We start from the raw sequence: 21,807 nt of genomic DNA, 5'->3' as shown, positions 1-21,807 counted from the left end.
GGTTGAAGCTGAAAATGTGGGAACATTTAAAAACAGACTGGATAGGATCCTTGGATCACTTAGATATTAATGGACACCAAACGAGCACGATGGGGCAAATTGCCTCCTCATTTGTAAACTTTCTTATGTTCTTATGTTCTTACGTAATGATTAATTCACTTTTCTCCGAATCCAATGACTTCGCTTTAAAGTCATTGAATAATCAGACAGTGAGATGATTTTTAGAATATTGTGAAATATTGCTTTTTCATCCACTAGATGGTGCTCTAGTTACAGGAGAATAATATAGTTCATTAGCCTATCTATCTGGATTGCTTTTCCCCAGTTTTCCTACAAAACACTGATAGAAGAATGTGTTAAGACAGAAGTGTTTGTTTTTTGCTTTTGGCATCAAATATTTGCCTTGTTGGCTTTATGGTTTAAATACATTTTTTAAGGGAAAGTGATTGTTTTTAATATTATTTAATACCATAATTTTAATGTAAAGTCCTATGCAAGACATACTGCCTAAATCTTACTAGTAACATGGGATAAATAATATTATTTACATTTTGAAGGCAATTTGTTTCAGACTATTTAGACATAAAGCCAACCAGGCGTCTCTCTTTAATCTCACGGAACACAGGAGAACTTTTAATACATTTAGCAGTCTACCGATATGGTCTGAGATCAATCCAATCTCATTAATGGTCTCTAAGATTGAAAAGCTGAAGTTATCATTAGATTATGTAAAACATCTTCTGGAAACATCAAGCACGCAAGCTTATTATGTTGGCTTCTTTTTCCTTTTCTTTTGGCTTTGTTACTTGTTGTGTTCCTAATGGCTTAACATGTTTGCAGCAAAAGTCCAAAACGTAAAAAAAAAAGTAGAAGTCCACAGCTAATTTCCGACTGCACCAAACACAGGGTCTGTATCCTGACAGTAACTGGGAGCTGAGACTGTCTTTAACTGTGTGCCAGCAAGCGTCACAGCATTTGAGAATCAGGGCAGCATGTCTTGCACATTCCTAACAGCAGAATGGACTCTTATGTAAAATGCTAATGAGAAGATTTTTTATGTATATTAACCCAATATGCTTTTTCAAATGCTGGTATTATTATTACTCCACTGTATGTCCTACAGCTGTTCATGCTGTTGGGCACCCCAGGCTTGGATCAAACCAAAACCTTGACCCAAGCACTAATTGCAACAACAAGGTTGAGGACCAGAGGTTAAACTGAAGCAGTGGGACGGTGGGTGTTTGATGTAGAGAGCACTGGTCACTGGGCACTGGTCTTGGACATGTGCACTGGACCCCAGCGTCTGGGGCCGAGCAGCCCAGTCTTGTGCCTGCGGGGCGGTTTGTCCTCGATGTGCAAGAGGAGCTCGATTGTCTGGGAGTTGCATCATATTGAGCAGAGGGAGACACTTTTATTGTGCCCGTGCAGCTGGAAAGGGAAACGAGTGCATCTCTAGGTTGGTCATTCACATCTAATCACTTCAGACAAGTTGTGAGTCACACTCCCCGCTCTGCGCTGCCACTGCCCTTTGTTTGCATAATTGCACTTTTAATTCAATACTAATGCCATACGTAGTAAATGACAGCTGCTAATTAGAGGGGTTTAATTGGCTTGATTATAGATTTTGAATTTCCACATTTAATCTCTTGCAGCTGTATTTCACTGTTACGATGCACTCGAGGCAGATCGGGCCCCTGCCTTCACATCTCCATTTGAACCCTTTCTGTGATTGAGAGGATATAGACTGATGTAATTTGAAAACAACAACAGCAACAAACAGGTATTTGAGCCACTGTAATGCACACGAAAGATCAGTAATACAGGGCTTCATTCATAACACCATCCTCTTTAGAAATGGAGCTCTAACAACGTTTATTTCTCTCTCTTTTATTTTAACTGGGATTTGCCCTAATAGGTGTTTATTGTATATGCTTGTACACACTATATAGCCATTTAGGATTCCATGAATAATGTCTCTATAGTGCTTGGGAAATAATTACACATAGAACAACTGTTTCAATCCTTTTTCATGAAAAAATATAGAGAATGTGGACTTTAGACTCAAGTGGTGTAGAATGATGTATTTTTTTCCCCCCCGGCAGCTCTGTCCTGTTACTGGTATGTTGGAGCTGCTCCTTACTGGCTGGTGAGTGATGGCTCCTCTTTCCACAGACATAAGGAAAGGAGGCTGACATGCAGGGCAATATAGGAAATACCAGAAAACCTTTCTTCCCAGGCAATGCCAAGCAGCTTTAACAGCACTCATCCTAGTAGAAGCAGTCACACAAGGGGGTGGGGGTTTTGATCTCTGACAGTCCACACCATTATTCCTCAGCAGAGTTTCTTTTTAAAGAACAGATGATCTGATCTGGGGCTCAATGGCAGTGATTATCTTCTCCTTTTTTGAAATGTGGAATGAGCCCTTTGTTTTGCAACCCACCAATTTGGCACAGCCCTTCTTCTGCAGCACAGGAGACGTCTCAGGCAGCATGCACACGTTCTCCAAAACGTGTCAGTGGCGCACAGTCTGCGCAAACAGCGCCGGCACGTCAGTGTCATTAAAACAGTTTATTACAGTATAATAACTCTTATGGGGGGGGGTCGGGAAAATCCCCTCCGTGAGGTAAACCAGCACATAAATAACTTTAAAATACAAATAGAAAGGTGTCACGCACGCAATTCTGTAGGTGTGGTGTTACCTCCATTTTATTTCATAATTTGCGGAAAAAAACTGCAGGCACCGCTCGCCTCTCGCCGTCTGTGGAAAAGACGCGGTTTCCCTTTAAATCCGCACTCCGGGATAGTAGTGGGCGGGGCGTCGTGAGGCGGAGTCCCCGCCCACATTCCACCCAACCAATCGGATCGCTCGGCCGCTTCTCCCACAGCAGCGTGCAGTTTCACCTCTATAAAGGCATCGCCGGGCAGCCCAGCCTCGAAACAGCCGACATGCGAGCGATCCGAGGGGCTGCATACACCGCCAGTGCCCACGGCCCCTCTCCTCCCCACAGGGGGGTTTCAATACTGCACTGAGGCTTTGTCACCTCTCTGGTGCTCGGTGATTGCGCCGTTACAGTCGAGGAAAGCTCCCACCTTAATCATACCTCTGCCTGGGAACTTCAATGACTCCCCTTGATTGACTGGGACGGAGGAGCAGCTCTGGTGGAATAATCTGAGAAACGACGCCTTTCACCGGAGACCCGGGGGGATTAAAGGATTATTCGTGCTTCACTGATACAATCGGCATTTCCCAGGCAAGGTAAGGTGCTTCTTGACGTGCATGTCTCGGTATGCTTTGCACGCAAGCCGGCTGTGTGTGCATGGGGATCGAGCTACAAACCCCACCGCGCTACTTTTCGGGACAGTTGGGTTACTTATTTATTTAGAGCTTATTAATAATTGGTACTTTTCTTTGTACTTCGCTCTTGTTAATTGAAAGGCACCGCGAAAGCAGGTGGAGATGCGCGGAGGTGGGTGTGCGCATGTCCGCAGTGTGCCTTACAGCGAGGGAGGTGTAGCCCGTACGCGTCGGGGGAAGTTCTTGTATGTGGTTGACTGGGTCCGATCGGTCTTTAGTTTCCTTTGTGTCTTTGCTTGTTTTCCTGTCATCTCGGTCTCTTGTTTTGTGTTTGCCTTCTCAGAAACCGAAACCAAACCCGCGGTGTGCTCTGGGGTTATTGATGGACAGATCCCGATGTGACTGGGTGATCGGACTTTCCTGAGCCCTTGTTTTCCAAGACTAGTTAGGTAATTGCTAGTGGTTAGCTGGTGGTTATAAAACCCTTACAACATCAGGGTGGTTGTTCAAGTTTCTCTCCGCTGTCTATTTTACAGGTGTGGATTGACACCGAAACCCCCCCCCCCCACTTAAGCGCATGGATGACTTATTTATTACAAAAATGTGTCCAGTACACAAACAAACACCATCACAGATCCTTCAACCTCTTAACGCCATGCCACTAGATACAAAACAGACATGCATATTTAAATAGACCAGAGAGAGAGAGAGAGAGATGATGCATGACAGATATTGCTTTGGGCTTAAATGCAGGACAAAGCCTGTTTTAAGATTTGTGGCTGATCTAAGCCTGTTCTACCAAATAATAAGAGAAGGGCTGCTCACACACCACATTTGAAACTGATTCGCATTATAATATAAGTGCAAATGAAACCTTGGGGACTTCCTTCCCTGTGCCAATTTCTTCCACATCCCCAGCCCTACCGCCTTGCAATCTGAATTTGGTGTGAGTAGGGGTGACGTGCCATCCCTGTGAATACACCCCTTGTCTGCCATATTGCATGTACAGCTCGGATCTTAGGCCTTGGATGTGACCGCAGTTGCACTTTTTGGGGAAGGTTGGCATTGTGGGTGGAGGAACGTGCGAATGCGCTTCGTGCTGAAATCTGTTGAGACTGCACTAGCTGATTGATTGTGTGTGTGTGTGTAATTGCTCTGTTGGTGGAGCTTTGCTTTGCCACCTGCTCCGTGGATAGATACTGTACACCTCCCCTTTGTTAACGTGGTCTGCTGTGTTGTGTGGGGCTTCATGGGAGCATGTGCTGTATGGATTGTAGGGTCCCATTCCCAGTGCTGTCTTCTGTGGAGATAGAGGGCACTATAGTTCCTAGTGGTCCTCCTGTAGAAGGGCAAGGCTGCGGTTTCCCATCTTCTACATCCCAGATACTGACAGACCCAAACTGTTCTTAGTGGAAAACCTTCCATCTGAGCACAGCACTTGGAAAGATAAAAGCCACAACATGTACTGTATGTGCCACTTTCTCATTTTAAATTCCTAGCAGCCAATTAGTTTCCATATTGAATCTGCACTACACCACTTGGCCAGGATTATGCTTTCTAAACACTGCTGTTGTAAGCACCTCCTTTTGATTTATGCATACCTCTAATCAGGTTTTAGAGAAATTCTGTTTTCCTACCGTAGCAATTACTGTTACGCTGTGGTGCACAAGAGGATGCAAATTTCGTGCATTTGGACTGGGAAAAGGGAGAAATTCTTAAGCATTTTGTGAGTGTGTTATGAGTGACTACAAATATGGGAGCTTAAGGCTCACCTCCTCTTAGACACAGCCAGCATCCTCAATCTGAAAAGTGTCTGACACCACATTGTGCTTGTCTACATGAGCTTCTCTGTAAGTGATGACAGTTCACATTGTTGAACAGTGGATGCAGAATAGACTGGTATGCTGGAAATGCACGAATTCTGATGTGGTGGAAAGAACACAACAGTAGTGAACAAAACTACTGAATAGGTAGGGTTCCACATTTTCACTGCAATGACCTAATATCTTCCATCTTCCCCAGGTCATCGTTTATTCCGACACCTTCGCAGATAATCCTACGCCTCCTCTATTTTGGTTTGTCTGCAGTCCATTTGCTTGTCATGAGCGCATTGAGAGGCACAGCCCTACGGCCGAGCGTTCGTCTCCATAGAACGTGGTCCGGTGAAGCTGGAATGCCCCTTTTGGAATAAACGAATCAACCCTGGTAAAATGCATTCACTTCCCACACAAAGGGAGCTCGCTGAGGAGACCATATAGATCTGTTACTTTAGCAGAAACTGCACGGCTTGGTATTTTCTTAATTGGCATCTTGTGGGCGAGGGAGTGAGCGAATCGAAGCAACCCGTTAATAATGCCTGTCCCACAGGAGTCTGCCCCCCTACTGCCTCTAATAAGGACCTGCCTTCTCTCTGCCTTTCTCGACACAATAATGAGCCGGGAACAAAGTGCCAGGCTCCGCCTCTTTATTCAGAGAGAGCAGACAAAGAGCGCACAGGACTGTCTGCACACGCTGCACGTTGACAGCTGCCCGGTTTCTTGACTGAAGAACAAGCAGTTTAAAAAAATTAAAACTAGCATGAACACACGATAGGTTTACATATCATAATTGGAGGTGCCACATGGTTATGAAAACATGTGAAAGTGGCAATTTTGTCATTCCCCATTTCTGAAGCATTACTCGTTTTTTAAATTAGTATCTAAACTGAGCTTTGGTGCCAATGATCAATGGTGCCGATCTTGACTGTAAAGTAAGACTGTTCTGCTGTTTTCTAGTACTGGGGCCATCTGTTATTTCTTGAAGCCATTTAACTTTAATGAACACTTTTTCTTTCCACTTTTCAGCTCTTGTCATGTATTTTTGCTCTTTCTACTGCTGTTTTCCAACTTTGTATTTACTTTTTTAAAAACCTAGAAATACCCCAGAAGAAGTTTGCATATTCCCTGTAACCTGGAAGCACGAAAGCTGTTGCTGAAAGTTGTTTTCCTGGGACATGCTAGTGCAGCTGATCTGGTGGTAATTACAGAACAGCGAGAGTCCCGTTTCCCAGCACAGGATGGTGACGCAGTAATGGCTGTTCGGTCACGGACAGAAAAAGTGTCTGACTGGAATTCCCCCCCTCCTTTAGGGTCTCCTTAAGAGACCCAGATTGCTTGGCGTGGGTCATGCCAGTACAGTCGGCTAAACTAGGAATCTCTCCATCTGATATCCGAATACACAGATGGCTCTCTTCCATGACCTCTGTAGCCAGATGTTACATGCATTAGAAATATTTTGGTGAATCGGGGCCCGGAATAGAAAAGGTATGCATCTTGAAACAGCCTCGGTGTAGTTATTTCTAAATGGCCTCCGTGCTTGTTTTGCACTTTGCACTGTACTTTTGCCACAGATGCTTTGGTAAGCAGTTTTTTTCTGAACACAACTACCGCCTAATTATCACCTTTGATTAGCAGTCAACCTACAATTACATCTCCTAGGTCTATTAAGTAGTTCACTGAGCAGCAAATTCCTAAATAGATAAAGGGCAAGTGTCACTTAAGTTTTGACGATCTCTGCTTCTATTGGGGGTTTGGGGGCAGTGGCAAATTGTTTAATGTGTGGAGGGGGTTCAGAGATTAGCATACCAAACCAAAGAAAAGCACAAGATCAGTGTTGTCACTTGGAAAGCAGGAAACATTGAGTCTTATTGCTGAAGAAGAGGACGTGCTTCACTTTAATCTGCAGATCTGCACTTGAACACTTGCTCTCGGGCTGTGGATGGGTCGGTGTTCATTTAAGTGGCGCTTTTTCAAAGAGGCACCAGACACAATGAAAGTGTGACTCTCCTTTAGTCTTGAATGTATATCCCCCTGTGGTGGCATAATTGGTACGCCTTTGCAGCGAGAGTCATTACTCCACCAAAAATGAAATTGATTTGGATTAGTCAGGGAAAACCCGCTTGACAGGACGTCTTAGAGAGTTAAGTGAGGAAAAGGAAATTAGCTGTCAGTCAGCGTCCTGTATTCCACTGTTCTTGAGAACGATATTGAACACAAACCTGCTGATGTCAGATCCGAGACACGCGCAACTTTTCGGCCGACCTGGACGTTGGCGGTTCTTGTCTGCTTGTGCTTGCGAGAGATGCTTGATGAAACCGAACTCCACTGTCATATTTCATGTTATTCTCTCTGTGAGAAATGATAGTGTTTTTTTGTGTGTGCTGGCACTAGTTTACTCTTCAGCTACTTACCGGCTCCAGCTTTGAGTGGATGTGTCAAAGAGATTGGGGTCTCGGACAGTGTGGCCGAGCATTAGCAATAATGCAACATGCTGTATGCCTTTTATTGGTAAATGCCAATTTAAAAACAAATTCTTACATCAATGTGTTAAGTGGATGTAGCCTACGTGCATTTGTAAACAAATTTCGACCCACAGAAAATACTTCTGGGCTAAATAGTTTCTCCCTTTTAATCTGATAAAAATTGAAAGAATGCAAAACAATGAGTTTATTAACATTAATGTTTCTCCTGACATATTGCAAAGCTCGGGCTGATACCATCGCAGCGCTGTTTTGGAATTGCTGAATTGCTGAGCAGGGCTGTTTTACTGGGACGTCAAAGGGACACCAGATAACATTCATTATTTATTACATGTTATGTGCTCTTTACACCGGTTGTTTTGGAGCAGGTTGTGTATTTTTTGGGTGGTTCCAGTCCTTCATAGAGCACTACAACACTGCCTCATTTTCAGAAATTCCCCTTTGCTTAGTCCATGGGGGTTTCACTTCCCAGCATTAGTGAGTTTAGTGGGTTACTAATGTGTCCTCTAAAGGATCATATGCCAGGGGACCCAGGACAAAATCCTTAACCTAAATCTTTAATTTGTCATCCCACGTTGTTTCAGCTGTTTAAGTAATGTCACATATTCATTTCCTAAGATCCATGTACATTTACAGATGTCAACCTGCAGGGCTTGACCCTCCAGGCATGGAAGATTGATGCATCGAGTGTGTTCAGTACATGGGCACTTCTGCTGGTGGACGTCTTGGGGACCTGGTGATGGCACCCTGTTCCCAGGCCCCTGGCATCCTTGCTGCCCCCCCACTTTTAAAACTGATGCCCTGCTGCTTTTAATTACCAAACACACGCAAGCCCAACCCTTCGCCGAGCAAGCTGGCACCATCTCGATTGCTTTGCTAACTTGGTTTCTTGGAATATCCTTAAATCGCTTTCCTTATAAGAGCTTTATTGCAGGCAACACTGAAAAAGGACAGACGGTGCCGTTTCGCAAAGATGACCCCCCCCACCCCCAATCCTTTTAAGCTCCCAGTGAAGACTGTTTTTCTTTGGTTTTCTCAGCTGTTTTATTTTATTTGTACTCTGCATAATTACAAACAGAAGGAAGGGTGGGGGTTGTTTACAGTAAAAGGGTTGCAGATGTTGTGTAACTGTGGCGTCATAAAGCCAGCAATGAGACCAATGCTTAGTCCAGAAATGGCCAGTGTGCAATGGTATATTAATGTACATATTTGCAATTAAATGATTGATTCTCATTGAATAAAAGTTTGCGTAAGCTTTATTTTTTGCCACAGTACCTGACAAAGGTCTTTCCACAATGGAGGCTAGTATCACCCTACAAAACGCAGGATGAAATCACCAGATAGTATTGCTATTGTAAAAGTATGCTTTGTTTATTTATTTATTCTTCTATTTTGAGTCTTGCTGATGGCTAATTCTGTGTCTTTTTTGCATGGTTTAGGGTTACTGAAGTAGTGGGAGAGCACATGCGAATTACTCCAATTACCAATCTGTTTTCGTGTCGGTTCAGGGATATCTCGGACTCGCTGTGCTTTATCTGTGGAATACTTCAGAATAGCCTTTCTCACTGAGGCAGGCACACCGTCCTTGGCATTGTACTCAAACTGAAATCTGGTTCACTTCATACAATAAAACTCACTGCTGCTCCTTTTCTTCTCTTGGATGGTAGAGTAACAGCACTGAAGCATTTTCGACTCAAGGACGTTCTTGCCATTCGTTTCCTAGTCATGGTTTTGATCTATCCCATTGAAACTGTCTGGACTCTGCTCCAGTGTTAAGCAGGAGGGATGTCCGAAGTCAGTATGCCTATGTCTGGTTGAGGGTTGGATCTTCCTACTTTTACCAATCCCGGGATACGCCTGAAGAGGTGATGTTCAATTTCCAACAAAGCGTCTTCAATCTCAACCTTTCTTCCCAACATACAGTAGAAGAAGCTGCCCTCAATGATCGCATAAGGAATAACTCTGTAGTGCAGAGCCCAGCTCAGTGGTTGTTGTGTTCGGGCGGTCTGTAATGAGGCTCCTGACCCTGCCCAAGACCCAAGGTACTGGAATTTGGGATCTAAAACAAGCTTTGTTCGCATTGCATTTACTCCTGTTGAAAATGTCGAATTCTTTGTAAGCATAAGCCCAAAAAGCTTGCATTAAGTGCAAAATCAACCGCAGTTTAGTTCAATGTAAAGGCCAAGTATATATTCTTTATAGTTCTTTATAGTACATAAACCCGAGGACACCTTTTACACCAGCTTTGATGAATGCGTCAATAGAAGGATGGGAGAGAAGTACACAACCCTGACGTGATCTCAGTTAATCAGTGTTGCAGTCCTTAAAATCTCAACATTTCACACCCCCCACGTGTTGCTGCAGCTGTTCGAGGAACCTGCCAGGATTTTTCCTCTCCGTGTTCAAATCCTGACAAGTTCTTCAGCTGGTTAGTCATAGAGTCGAGTGCTTTGACGAGGTCGGTTTGTATTCATCCCAGGGTGTGTCTTCGAGGCTGGAGTCTGTCAGATGTCAGTGGCAGCCCCTAGAGGAGGGCCCTCCTGACAGTTTTGATGTGATCGAAGCACCTGTAGCGTGTGCTGTTGCCCGCTATGTTTCGAGGGTCGTTTCTCTGGCAGCTGTGAGTGACAGCAGACTGATGATCGCCTTCCAGACACCTCTGTGCACTGGATGTTAAACCACTTACTTTAAAAACTTGCTGTGATGTGAATAATAACAACAACGCACAAACTGCTGCAGACATGGCAATGAACAAATGAAAAGAAACCAACCATGAGATGAATCTCTCCCCTTATATTGGTTTCAGCCACATTTATAGTGTAATATCTTAAGTAAGCTTCTTCTGCAATTCTCCAGATAACAAATCAAGGAAAATAGTCAACTGAGTTTTGCTAAATGCTTGCAAAGTGATGGTGCAGAGAAACGTTGGTGTAGAATAGTCTTTTGGATTGCTGCATCCCTCCTACGTTTTGTCCCGAGTTCTTTTGAGATTCACAGTCTTTGTTACTTCTGCTCAGCACTGACCTGTTCTCCACACTGATGTGCTTTGTCTTCACACTTTTGTGTGGATGCTACACTTGGCCTAGAGGGATTTTAGGGTTGTTTGGAATAGTTCCCCGTTTTGAGAAATGATGACTGAGTGATGTTTTGGAATAGTGGAAGGAATGTTTTGCAACCCAACCCAGGCAATGATTTAAATGATTTTCCAAGCCCCTTGAATGAATGAATTCAGCGGAAGGCTTTAATTGCTTGGATTTGACGTTTGTTCCAGGTGTTGAGCGATTGGATTGAGAGGCCTAACCCCTAGATTAAAACTGGAAAAGTCAGGCCTCCAACTACTTGGAGGTAATCGGACTGCTTTTTTAGGCTCCTTAAATTTCAAAGTATTTCCTTATTTGCATAACATTTGGCTCTTAAAATACTAATACAATTGGGAACACTATGCCTGGCAGATTTGGCAGATTCTGTTCACTTTGGACTCTCCTGCAGTCAGGCTAGTGGCAGGTATCATCGCAAAGCTGCTTTAATCCATTATGTGGGGCCGTCTGCCGTCACATGCTGTGTACTGGCTTACTGAGCCCAGCCACTCAAGCCCAGAGAACATGCAGTGCATGAGAGAGTGCAGACTGTAAACGGAGAGAGAGAGAGAGAGAGAGAGAGACACACACACACACACACACACACACACACACACACACACACACACAGCAGGTCATTTACTCAACCACCAACCTTCTCGGACCACTGCCCAACCCTAGGCGTATCCATAACCAGTGCAAATTGAATCGGTCACTTAAAGGTGTCTTTTTACCTCATGCGTTTTAACCAGTTTTATTGTGCTGGTGATTGAGTGTTTTCCTTCAAGAAATAACTATTTAATCTACAATTAGTTCATAATAATGAAAGAACCTTTGGTCGGAAATGATTTGCTACAACATTACAGAAATACCATTAGCTTTTCTGTTTTATTGGTGCATTAAGGTGCATCCCGGCCCTCTGGAGACCCAAATGGAGACGTTATTTTACACTGCAGCCAACACGCTAAATAGTTTGCATTAACCTACAACTATTCACCGCAGATTGTAAAACTGTCATGCTTTGGTAAATGGGAAAATGGTAGTGCTGCTTTTAGCTGAATGTGTGAGCATTAGAGTCGGATCATTCATTATGGTGTCTGCATTACTGTTCTTGTTATCTGCTGACACGGGGTGTTTTTTTCTGACTTGTGTGGAACAGCAGCTTGTGAGAAGGCTGCAGCTTTTTCCTTAAAGAATACACACACACACACACACACTTTTTAATGACAAATGGGAGGAAAGCATTTTTCTGACACCTGACCCACTTGTTCTGTGTTTAGTGCACTACGTCAAACCATTATTACAGCTGGTAGTTTGTTATTTTGGGAATTTCAGTCAGGTGCACAGTAGTCGGCTACAGCCCTTGTTTTGTTTGTCGATAGAGGACACTTGGAAAACATTCCTGAACGTGGAAATGAAGAGAAGGAATCCCATTTTACAAGCTTAACAACGCATGCTGTGGACTGGGACACCGTTTTACCAGTCTTACCAGATCACCTTTATACATTTTACCATCAGTAACTCCTTACTCCTTAAGGTGAAAATCACAATATATGTTTCCAGGGCAAGGATTTAGATCTCTTTGTGCTGGGGATTAATACAGGGCCGATTTTAGGCATTGGCCTCGATGCCTTCTTTAATAATATAAAAGCGCTCCTTAATATTTGTGTGCACCCACCTGGTGACACATTTGTTGCATGAATCCCATTACTCTTCCTTCTCCCACGTACTCCCACCAGGTCTTGTGCATCTGAAACCTCCAATATTGTGCGGAGATGAGCCTTTGCCTTTATTGGCTCTTGCTCCGTGAACAGTGCATATTTTTGTATGGGTGTATTCCTTGCCCCCCCTGCATTACATTTCTTTATTTTTCACCCCTATTTTGTCTTTTTTCTTCTATTTAGTTGTAGCTTAATTTATATTGTATTCAGTTTGTGTTGGTGATTATCATCTTGTATGTTCCGCTTTAAGCCACATTTTCTTGTTAGACCAATGTGTTCAAAGAAGTGCATTTTAATAACGGTCCTATAAGAAGAACCATTTCTATTTTTCTTTTTTTAAATTGGACTGCCTTTCTTTTCTTGACCAAAGATTGGATAAGTGGAAGTTCCCCCCACCCATTTGCAAGTGAATTCCACATTAGATAAGAAATATTTGGGGAAATTGTAATATTCCAGTCATTGCAATCAAGTTGGTTATTCAGTGATTCATTCTTTCAGTTGATTTTTTTTTTTTTTTACGTTGTTGCAATGAACCCTAATTGCGGAAGATCTTGATTAAAGCAAACTTTTTTTTTTTTTTCTTCAGCTGAATACAACGATTAAAGTGCTCTGATGAAACCAAGAAAGGCCAGATTGTGACCCTATGTACTGTATTGCCAGATGAAAGCTAACCTGGCCCAACACTGTGCTGAGATAGCAATGACTCAATGGTGCTATGGAGTTCATTATCCCTCTGTCTCGAGATGAGATGAGCTCTTTCTCTCGCTCTGTCTTCCTGTGGGGAAAAAGTCCTGGGCTGGGCTCCGTCCCTAAGCCATCCTTCCCCCCCCCCCGACCCTCCCTCATTTTCTCTCGCTCTCCTTTTCATTACTCCAGTGATTCTTGGAGAACCGATTTGGGTAAATCAATAAAAGATCTTGTAGGCGTTAATTATTTCCCCTTATCTGCTTTATAATTTATATTCAATAGTAACAAGTTGTTTAGTCTTCTAACCCCTCGCCAGTTATTGCCCTTTCATGCAGAGCACAGAGTCGCTGTCTAGTAATGTATAGAATTGGATCTTAGTTTCTAACCTGTCCTCTTTATATAAAATAAATTCTCTACATCGATGTGTGGAGTAAATGAGGCTACTGGAGGACTGTGCATACATAATATCGGTAGGAGTTATTTGCTTATCTATAGTGTAAAATAAGAGACGTCAGAAATATTGTGTAATGTTTTTTTCCTTTTTCAAACTCCGGCATTGTGTAACCATATGACGGGAAAGATCTAAGATCTCTCTATATATTAAAACAAATCTGGTTTGTTTCTTTAAAAAAAAAAATGTTGCATAACCTTTTTATTTTTTGTTTGTTGGTTGATCAGGACTTGAATGTAAACCCCCTCTATGCTTTGTATTGTTTTAGTTCTTATTATGGCACTGATTTTATTAAACTGCTGTGTACCTGCAGAAATGCCACGACGGATTTCCTTTCATATTTTCACTGATGCCAAGGAATATCTTAATTTTCCTTGCAAGGAATATGCTTTTGTGGGGCAAAAGCTTTGATCACTCTCTGCTCCAGAGGGATGTATATCTTTTTGAACAGAAAAGCCTAAATATAGTAGATCCAAATAGTCTTGTTAGGTGAAGTGAAGTAGAGGTTTAGTTCTATGAATACTGATTTAGTGAGGAAGGGAGGTGTGCCTGACTATTTGTGGCTCTGGTTTTAAAAACCTTGAATACCACTTTTAAAAAATGCAGTTTGTATTGTTTGGTGTAATAAAGTGCACAAAAAGGATACATCCAGAGAACATATAGCACAAATTCAGGAATGAGAGCTTTAGGGGCTATATGAGCTGGAGTCATGTAGCTTGTGTATTTTATTACCCCTCCCAGCAGATCAGCTGCATGCGACACGTGCTGCAGAACAGTGCATTTTTATGAAATCATTTTTATGAAATCATTTTTATGAAAACATGGCCTCACTTTCCCTGTGATCTGTTTCTGGGAATCCAGCTTGGAAGGGAGGAACTTCAGCTTCCTGTTGAGTTGTGAACTGCTCTGTGTGTATGTGTGGGGTGGGGGTCTTTTCTGTGACTACAGTAAGAAAGTAACACACACACAACTTTGAAGCTGCCACATTGAATTCCGGCGACTCCTTTTTTGCCTTGAATCTGCTGAACGTTTTACAATACGAGATGCACTGTGATGGAAACTGTCGGGCTCCCTACCGTACACAAACACAGCTGGCGTCGTATTGTGGCTTGGCATCTATAGGGCCGTGTTCAGTCTCACTTGTAGAACATATCAGTCTCCATGTTCAGCCTACTTCGGGGGTTTGTGAAACGAGGCAAAACAGGCCCTCGTACTTCTTGCATTGTGGTATTCTTCTTCCCAGACATTTTGAGGCACTGAAAGATTGGATACTTGGCTCAGGAATGAGGAAATGTTTGACTTGCTATCCTTTGGCTAAGGCCTTTACTATTACAGTTAATCTCTTATCTTGGTTTTTACATTTTAGCACTAAATTCTTACTGTAAATATGCGTAACTGCAGACATTGTGTACATTCAGCAGCACAATGCTCTCTGCCTTATTTGTCACCATGCGGCACTGGTGACAGCACAGCATTCCCCCCCCCCCCCCCCCCCCCACCTTCGTTTCGGTTTAATTAAAAATGGTTTATTGGCTTTTGATGACTGTTTAGGAAAGAGGTTTTACTCAGTGGAATGTACAAAAGCTGCCGTAAGCTGCTAACCTAGTTGACATTTAGCTGACGTACCACCTTTTTTCAAAATCTGTCCTAAACCCCAACACATAAACAAACACTGTGTGCTGGACCGGTTTCCCCTGGCCTTTTTCTTCTGGACACCGTGTACAGTGAGAGCACAGGTTCAAAAAGGCAGTGGGGGGGGGATACTGGATGGTGTGTGCTCGCAAAAACAAGTTGTTAGGATTGTCATGTCTGTGTGAGCAGGATGAAGCTTTTATGCATGGGGACAATATTTGGAAAGTTAATTAAAAACCATTTCAAGGCCATGTTTTGGCTCGCACATGCAGATCGTTCTGGGTTGGTATTCAGAATACAAATATCGTCTTGTACCAAATCCCACTGCTGATACCCGTCTTATCTTGTTTATTGTCGATTTGTATCCTTTTTGAATGTGTATTTAGGTTCCATGAACTGCAGATTATTGAATAGCACATACTGGTCAAATTAATAAATTGCCATGTGAAAAGATGCTATTAATGCTATTAATGTAGTGTAGATGTTTTATTGCAGAAAATGTGTGGAGTTTTCAAAATATATATAATTTTTTTTTTTTTTTGGTCTCAAAATGGTCATCAGTCCTTCTGATGAGGTGACACACATGGAGTTTAAAACCGAGCAGGCATAATAACATAACTTGACCATGCATTCAGTTTGTAATGTTAGCAGAAAACCACTGAAACCAGACCCCTTAATCTAGGTTTATCATTTGCAGGCTTATTTTTATCTTCTTGTGACACCAAATGAATTATCCGTTGCAGTGAGCAGATCTGTCTCCTACCTATTTTTCTATTTATATGACTTGTGGGAAGGCCAATTTTACCTGCTGTCTGAAGAGAAGTTTGCAAATACCTCTTTCCATTAAAGCCCACTATTCTACCATCTGTTTTTTTTATTTTGTTTATTCTTAGTTTGCAAGCAAATTAATTTATTTCTTTAGATGCCAAATTGTAGTTTCAACAGCTGTTCTGAAAGCAGCAGCATTATTTTTTTACAGAAACGCATACTGAATATCAGTGTGTGATAAATAGTTAATCAAAGAAAATAAACTGCCTAGCTTCAGAATTAATTAACTACAATGAGATTCATGTCAGTGTAGTTATTGAAACCTAAACCACATAAATATGCATATTGTTCATTGTTGATCAGATTTGTAGGTTTCACTTTCTCTCCTGAAGTCACAGAATCAAGATTACCCCCCCCTTTTTTTTATCTTTTTATTGCATTGGTTGTGTTTTAGATTTTCAGCATTTTAATGCTTTTTTTTTTAAATAAGGATGTAATATCTTCATTTTAATTTAGTGAGGGGAAAAATGCTCTAAGCTATTCCTTGGCAAGACATTGGCCTCTCATTTTTAATCAGATTTTTTTTTTTTTTTTCTCATTCTTGTTCTCCCTAGAATACAAGGCTCCCATTATTGTCGTCGGCCCTGATGAGTTCCAGTTGGACTGGACAGAAAAGCTGATCGTACCACTTAGATTTACAGGTACTCCATTATAGAATCTGATTGTATTTGGGTGGTGGTTGGGGGGACGGGGACTCTAAATACCTTTTTGTAATGTTCTTGAAAGGTTTTATACCTCAGTCTCTATTCTCATCTATGTTTCCATTCCTGTCTTTTATCCAGTGAAGTGTATTGATGAAGTAATGTGATTTTAACTTGAAAAATTTGACATGGAAAAAGTACAGTGAAATGCAGCAACATGGCCGGGCTCTTGATTTCATGGTACAGCTGAAAGGGGTAGGAAAACTCCTCGGTATGACTTCCACATTCCATCCAAGGTCAGAGACCAGTGTCAAGAGTCTAGATCATCCACAGGAAATTGCAGCCATCAGGGGATCTTGCATGATACCGTGTCATCTGAACAGATTCTATGTCATATAATCAATGCCATTAATTTAAATGCAAACCTGATCTCATCTTTCCCACAAATGCTAACTGTGGAGAAATGGATTTGGATATACTCTATATTCCCAGGGTGTTATATTCCCTTGTTGCACGTTTGTTTCCCACTAAACGATTCTCTGATCTTCTATTCTGTGTTTATGTGGCAAAATGAAGAGATTGGGATAATATTCCATACGTTCATAGGGAGTAATTTAGCCACTCCTACCCCTCACGTTGTGGTTTACGAACATCGTGGAAACCTAGTTTAAGCACGTTTAAAAATCTAGTTGTGAGAGCGTCATGTGCATAGGGTTTCTAGGTCACTAGGCATGAATGCTTCCCCAGCCTTGAACTAAACGAAAATTTCTAAACTATCAGATAACCAAATGGCAGCAACCCTCCTCTGACGTGAAACCCGTGCCTCTATGTGATCTAGATCAATTTGACTGTAACGAGAGTATTGGGGTGTAAGGATTTTGATTCACTCGTTACATCCTGCCAGACATTGGCCCTGGATGTATGGCGCGAGGCTGATCGTGATAAGTGCTGTGCTTGATTTCCACAACCACTGAGTCACTCCTCAACATGAGTGGTAGGGAGTCATGGCCAGACCAAAAGAACTATCATTAATGTGTGGGGGCAGGGAAAATAAGTACAATTTGGCATTGAAATTGACGCAGGTTATTTAGCCATGACATTACATCAGTGGCACTGAGGAAAAATGTTTAGAATGTGGATTGAGATTAGTCACCGATCAAAGTTTATTTTTTATTTTATTGTTATTCTTAAGAAAAAGCGTACAGTTTGCACCACACCTAGACCGCCTTGGATGGAAATTGTCATTCATTTTTTGGTTGTGACTTCAGTGAAACCTACAACACCCCAGATACTGAAGGGCAATGGCTCACTGAATGTGGGAAAGAATGACCTCACTTGTTTTCTGCCAGAGCCACTTTCACGCAGCCCTTTTTATTTTATTTACGAAGTAAGACTCGCGGAGTGTTTATTGTTCTTAAAAGAATTTGAAATGTTACACTGTCAGGTGAAGTGAGATGGCGGGTATGTGATCATCCTTGAGGCATCCCTCTGGTGAATCAGTTCTGTATTGGTGTCAGTCCTTGGCTTCTCTTTGGAGGCATCTGTTGATCTTATTTTGCCAGTCAGTGTTTGACATCTGACAATTATCCATTTTAACTCCCATTTAATTGAAGAAGGCTCTAATTTGCATTCCTTAAAAGTCATGATACATTTGAGTCTAGTTCCCATTTCAGTCAAACCAGGACATGCACTGAGTTCTGGAGTTATAGCCAAACAATTGTATGATGTTAGATTTAATTAATTTGATTAAAACCAGGAGCCTAAATTCCTTTGTCACTGTGTGCCAGTGGCCTAAGGTCAGATAAGCTCTGAGGCTCCTTCCAGGGTTTAGTTCTGAAGGCCCTCATTTCTAGAGAGAAACTGCTGAACTGTTTCCGTTTTTATATAAGGAAATGAGGCAGCAGAATAAGTGTTATTTCAGACCCCAAAAATGCAGAGTGGTTTTTCCCTTGTCGAAGAAGGAAAGAATAATAAAAAGGTTGTTTGTGCCAAATATGATTTCAGAGCCCACAGCTTTGTGTTCCTCAGACAGCCGATATATTGAAAATGTAAAATGCACATAGGATTCATTTTACTTGGAAAATACTACATTTTGATACCCTGTGGTATTGTATAATTTTTCCCTCTTTCCAAATTTAGTTGTCATCTCTGGGTTGCATATTTAATTTATTTCTTTTTTAGCTGCCACTGGTTGCAGAAGTGTTATTTTAAACTTGTATCCAACAGTTCCCACTAACTGGGAAATGTTTGGGAGTCCTTAGTCTTGATAAGGTGTATGGTTCACAGTCTACTCTTTTAGATTTTCCAGTTCCTTTGAATTGAACCTGCTAAACGGGGATTTGAAGACAAATTAACCAATCAAGGCGATCTAGCTGGGGTTTAGGTTTTTTAAGACTCATCTATGACAATGCCAGACTGTAGCGTGGTGTGTTTTTAGACTTGGAGGTGTACCTGGATTCAAGTTGTTACCTCCCAGGAGCTTCTGTACTGTAACTGACCAGGATACTGTTAGTACACACCTAGTCTCACAAGTCATCCCTTTTTATTTTGTGTCTGATTATTTCTAATGATAAGAATCACTTCAAAAACTGCCAGTATGTTCCACAGAGGCCTTTTATTCTTTGGCATTCCTGGCACCCTTGTTTATGTTGACATGTTGACTCTTGTTAGTTTTTATTCCCCCCTCCCCCCACTGACAAGATTAAACCTTTAAATGAGATCATCGCTGTTAAAGTGTATACACCTTTATCAGATGCCATTCCTGGCCGAGTCTCAGTTTGGCACAGATCTGCCCTATGCGTTTTCCCGATTCCCAGCTCTGGTCTGAGCACTTGAGAGAAGCTAATAACGGGAATCAAATGGTGCTGTTGTGCATCCGATTTTAAATTTAATTACATTTACTGCTCAGATGTCTGAATTTGAAACATCACAAAGTGTACTGGGGAAACTAGTGCAAAGTACCAAAGTATTTAATGGTACATCTCTTTGTCCTTAAAGGTAAGTATGAGGATGATTTGCTTAAATGCTATGAAACCCGAGCACTATGAAGTGTTACCAAATGTGTAACTGAAGATTTTATTACTCGCGGATCGGAAGTCTAATGTCAGCCTTTGTGTTCTTCTCAAGGATAATCTTGTATGATGTTGCCTGTGTGGGTAGGGGGGAGGGTGACACGGCACCCTGCTGCTTTTGGGATCCCTGGCCTTCACTGACAGTTTAGCATGTTATCGGGCAAGATGTCTTCAAAGTCTTAGTGCGTCAGCTGCAGTGTGCATTACAACCGGAGAAGGAACCAGCACCCTTACCCCAGGGTGGTTTTCGACGCAGGAAGAGATGAGAGGATTTTGTGTGGAATTGCCCACAAGCATTTGTTTTTCAGTAATTGTGCCCATGGGTTATTCTAGCATAATAAAATACCGCAGCTTAGAACTCTCCCCTGGCCTGCAGTCTTGCCAAGAGATGCAGTACAATCTTTTTTTTTAGTTTTAATGATTTATTGGTTTATTTAAACTGAGAATTGATCACTGTATGCATTTTTGATAGTGTCAACAGGTGATCTTTGACATAAGAACCAGGTTTCTACAGTTGGCATTCCTCAGCCTTCAGAGCTGTCGGCCTTGCTTCACCATGTTGGTTACACTGTAAGACTCCACTTGAGACTAGTGTGACGACAGAGTTTTAATGACAAGATTAACCTTGAAAGCCTTTGAACACCAGCATGAATCATTACTTACAGAGCTAAAACTTGTAAGTTTACATCACTAACAAGCTTTTTTTCTAAATTATTCTAAAGACTTTTCAGCCTTGAGTAGCATTAATCTGATTTGGTTACACTTTGTTGGTGGGAAAGAGAAACATTAGATTTTTTTTTCCCTTTTAATGGATCGATTTTAAATTAACATGGCAGATTTTATTTTTCTTGTCACTCGCTAGGCAGGTCTGCAATATTAATACAAGACGATTCATTCAAGCTGGTTTAGTTTCAGGGTCCGATTGGGGAAATAACCCACATTTGATCTTTTAAGGAAAGAGACATTTTATGAGTCATTGCAATGTTTGTCACTTGTATCCGGAGCTTGAATGCTGCCCTTTAGACCATTACAGCATGCCGTAGCCCAGTTCTTCCAAACCACTGTGCCATGGATCGGTGTGCCCTCAGGTATGCACAGGTGTGAAAAGTCACATATGGGGAATTTTTTTTTTTTTTTAATAAGAACAAATGTTTAATTTTAAATTGATAATGTCCCCGAGAGAAATTGAACAATCTTTGTTCAAGTGTGCCTTTACACAATCTTCACTTCATACAGGCATAAGGAAGTAATTCCAGAATCATATTATGTTAAATGAGCATCTCATAGGATGGTATACATTGGAAAACTTAATATAACGTGAGCCTATATTTCTAACTTGCCAGTTCAGATTGCCAAATAAATATATTTGACCTCTAATGAAAAACTATGTTCATCACATCCATGTTATACGAGGCACTGTGCTCAACCAGATCTAGTACTTGTTTGGGTGACCAGTACTCCTCTCGTGAGCTTGTGCACTGTTACTAAACATCTATAGTAATACAGCTTGATTCGACTTTGATTGAAAAATTGTGTGTATCCCTGATTGATAGCAGTGCATTTCAAATCCCCTATGGAAACAGTTATCTCTCTAAAATGGCATATTTACTCATTTAGCGTTTCATTTTATTATCCTAATTTATTTCTTGGCAGACACCATATTGTAGAAACTTAAATCCAAGTTACCGTGTGAATAACAAACTAGGGCACAGAGTTACCAAAGGAACCAGACTCTTCGATTTATACATTCGCTCAGGAGGGTACGGTTCTATGGGACTCTAGCTGAAGTTGAACAATTCAGCTAGAGGTATTTCTGTCAAGGCGTTGGGCGTACGCCTGGTTTTGACAGTCGTGACGTTCGCAAACGCACCCAGTCCCCCCCACACCCCTCGCCTCCAACTACCACGCCTCCCCAATTTAAGCACATTGAACCCTTAGAGGAGGGCTGTGCTCGGGGGAGTCGGGGAGCTCTTTGTGTCGGCTGGCACGAATCCTCTCCTGCTGGGAGACCGCCTCCTCGCAGGGCTGACACTAATTACAGGAAGCACAACCCTCTCCCCCCGCCGTCTCCCTTGATTTATAAAACATGAAGATAAACAAGCACAGT

The 21,807-nt window shown here is 41.9% G+C and overlaps 1 protein-coding gene across 2 annotated transcripts in view; it reads left to right on the top strand.

Annotated features, from left to right (window-relative positions):
• Positions 1-2,916: 2,916 nt before the first annotated feature.
• The window catches only part of gdpd5b (glycerophosphodiester phosphodiesterase domain containing 5b), a 61,053-nt gene continuing 42,162 nt past the window's right edge, over positions 2,917-21,807 (top strand). Inside the window, exons 1-3 of one of the 2 annotated variants that reach the window (XM_066699564.1) lie at positions 2,917-3,256; positions 3,639-3,744; positions 16,543-16,629. The gene's annotated coding sequence lies outside the window, so the exon portion shown is untranslated. The remainder of the gene's footprint in view (positions 3,257-3,638; positions 3,745-16,542; positions 16,630-21,807) is intronic. The other variant, XM_066699563.1, reaches the window with a different exon arrangement.

The sequence above is a fragment of the Amia ocellicauda genome, chromosome 3 (assembly GCF_036373705.1).
Source record: "Amia ocellicauda isolate fAmiCal2 chromosome 3, fAmiCal2.hap1, whole genome shotgun sequence".
In the NCBI taxonomy this organism is placed as follows: Eukaryota; Metazoa; Chordata; class Actinopteri; order Amiiformes; family Amiidae; genus Amia; species Amia ocellicauda.
The sequence above is the reverse complement of the archived record's forward strand: the minus strand, read 5'-3'. Positions and strand labels throughout refer to the sequence as shown.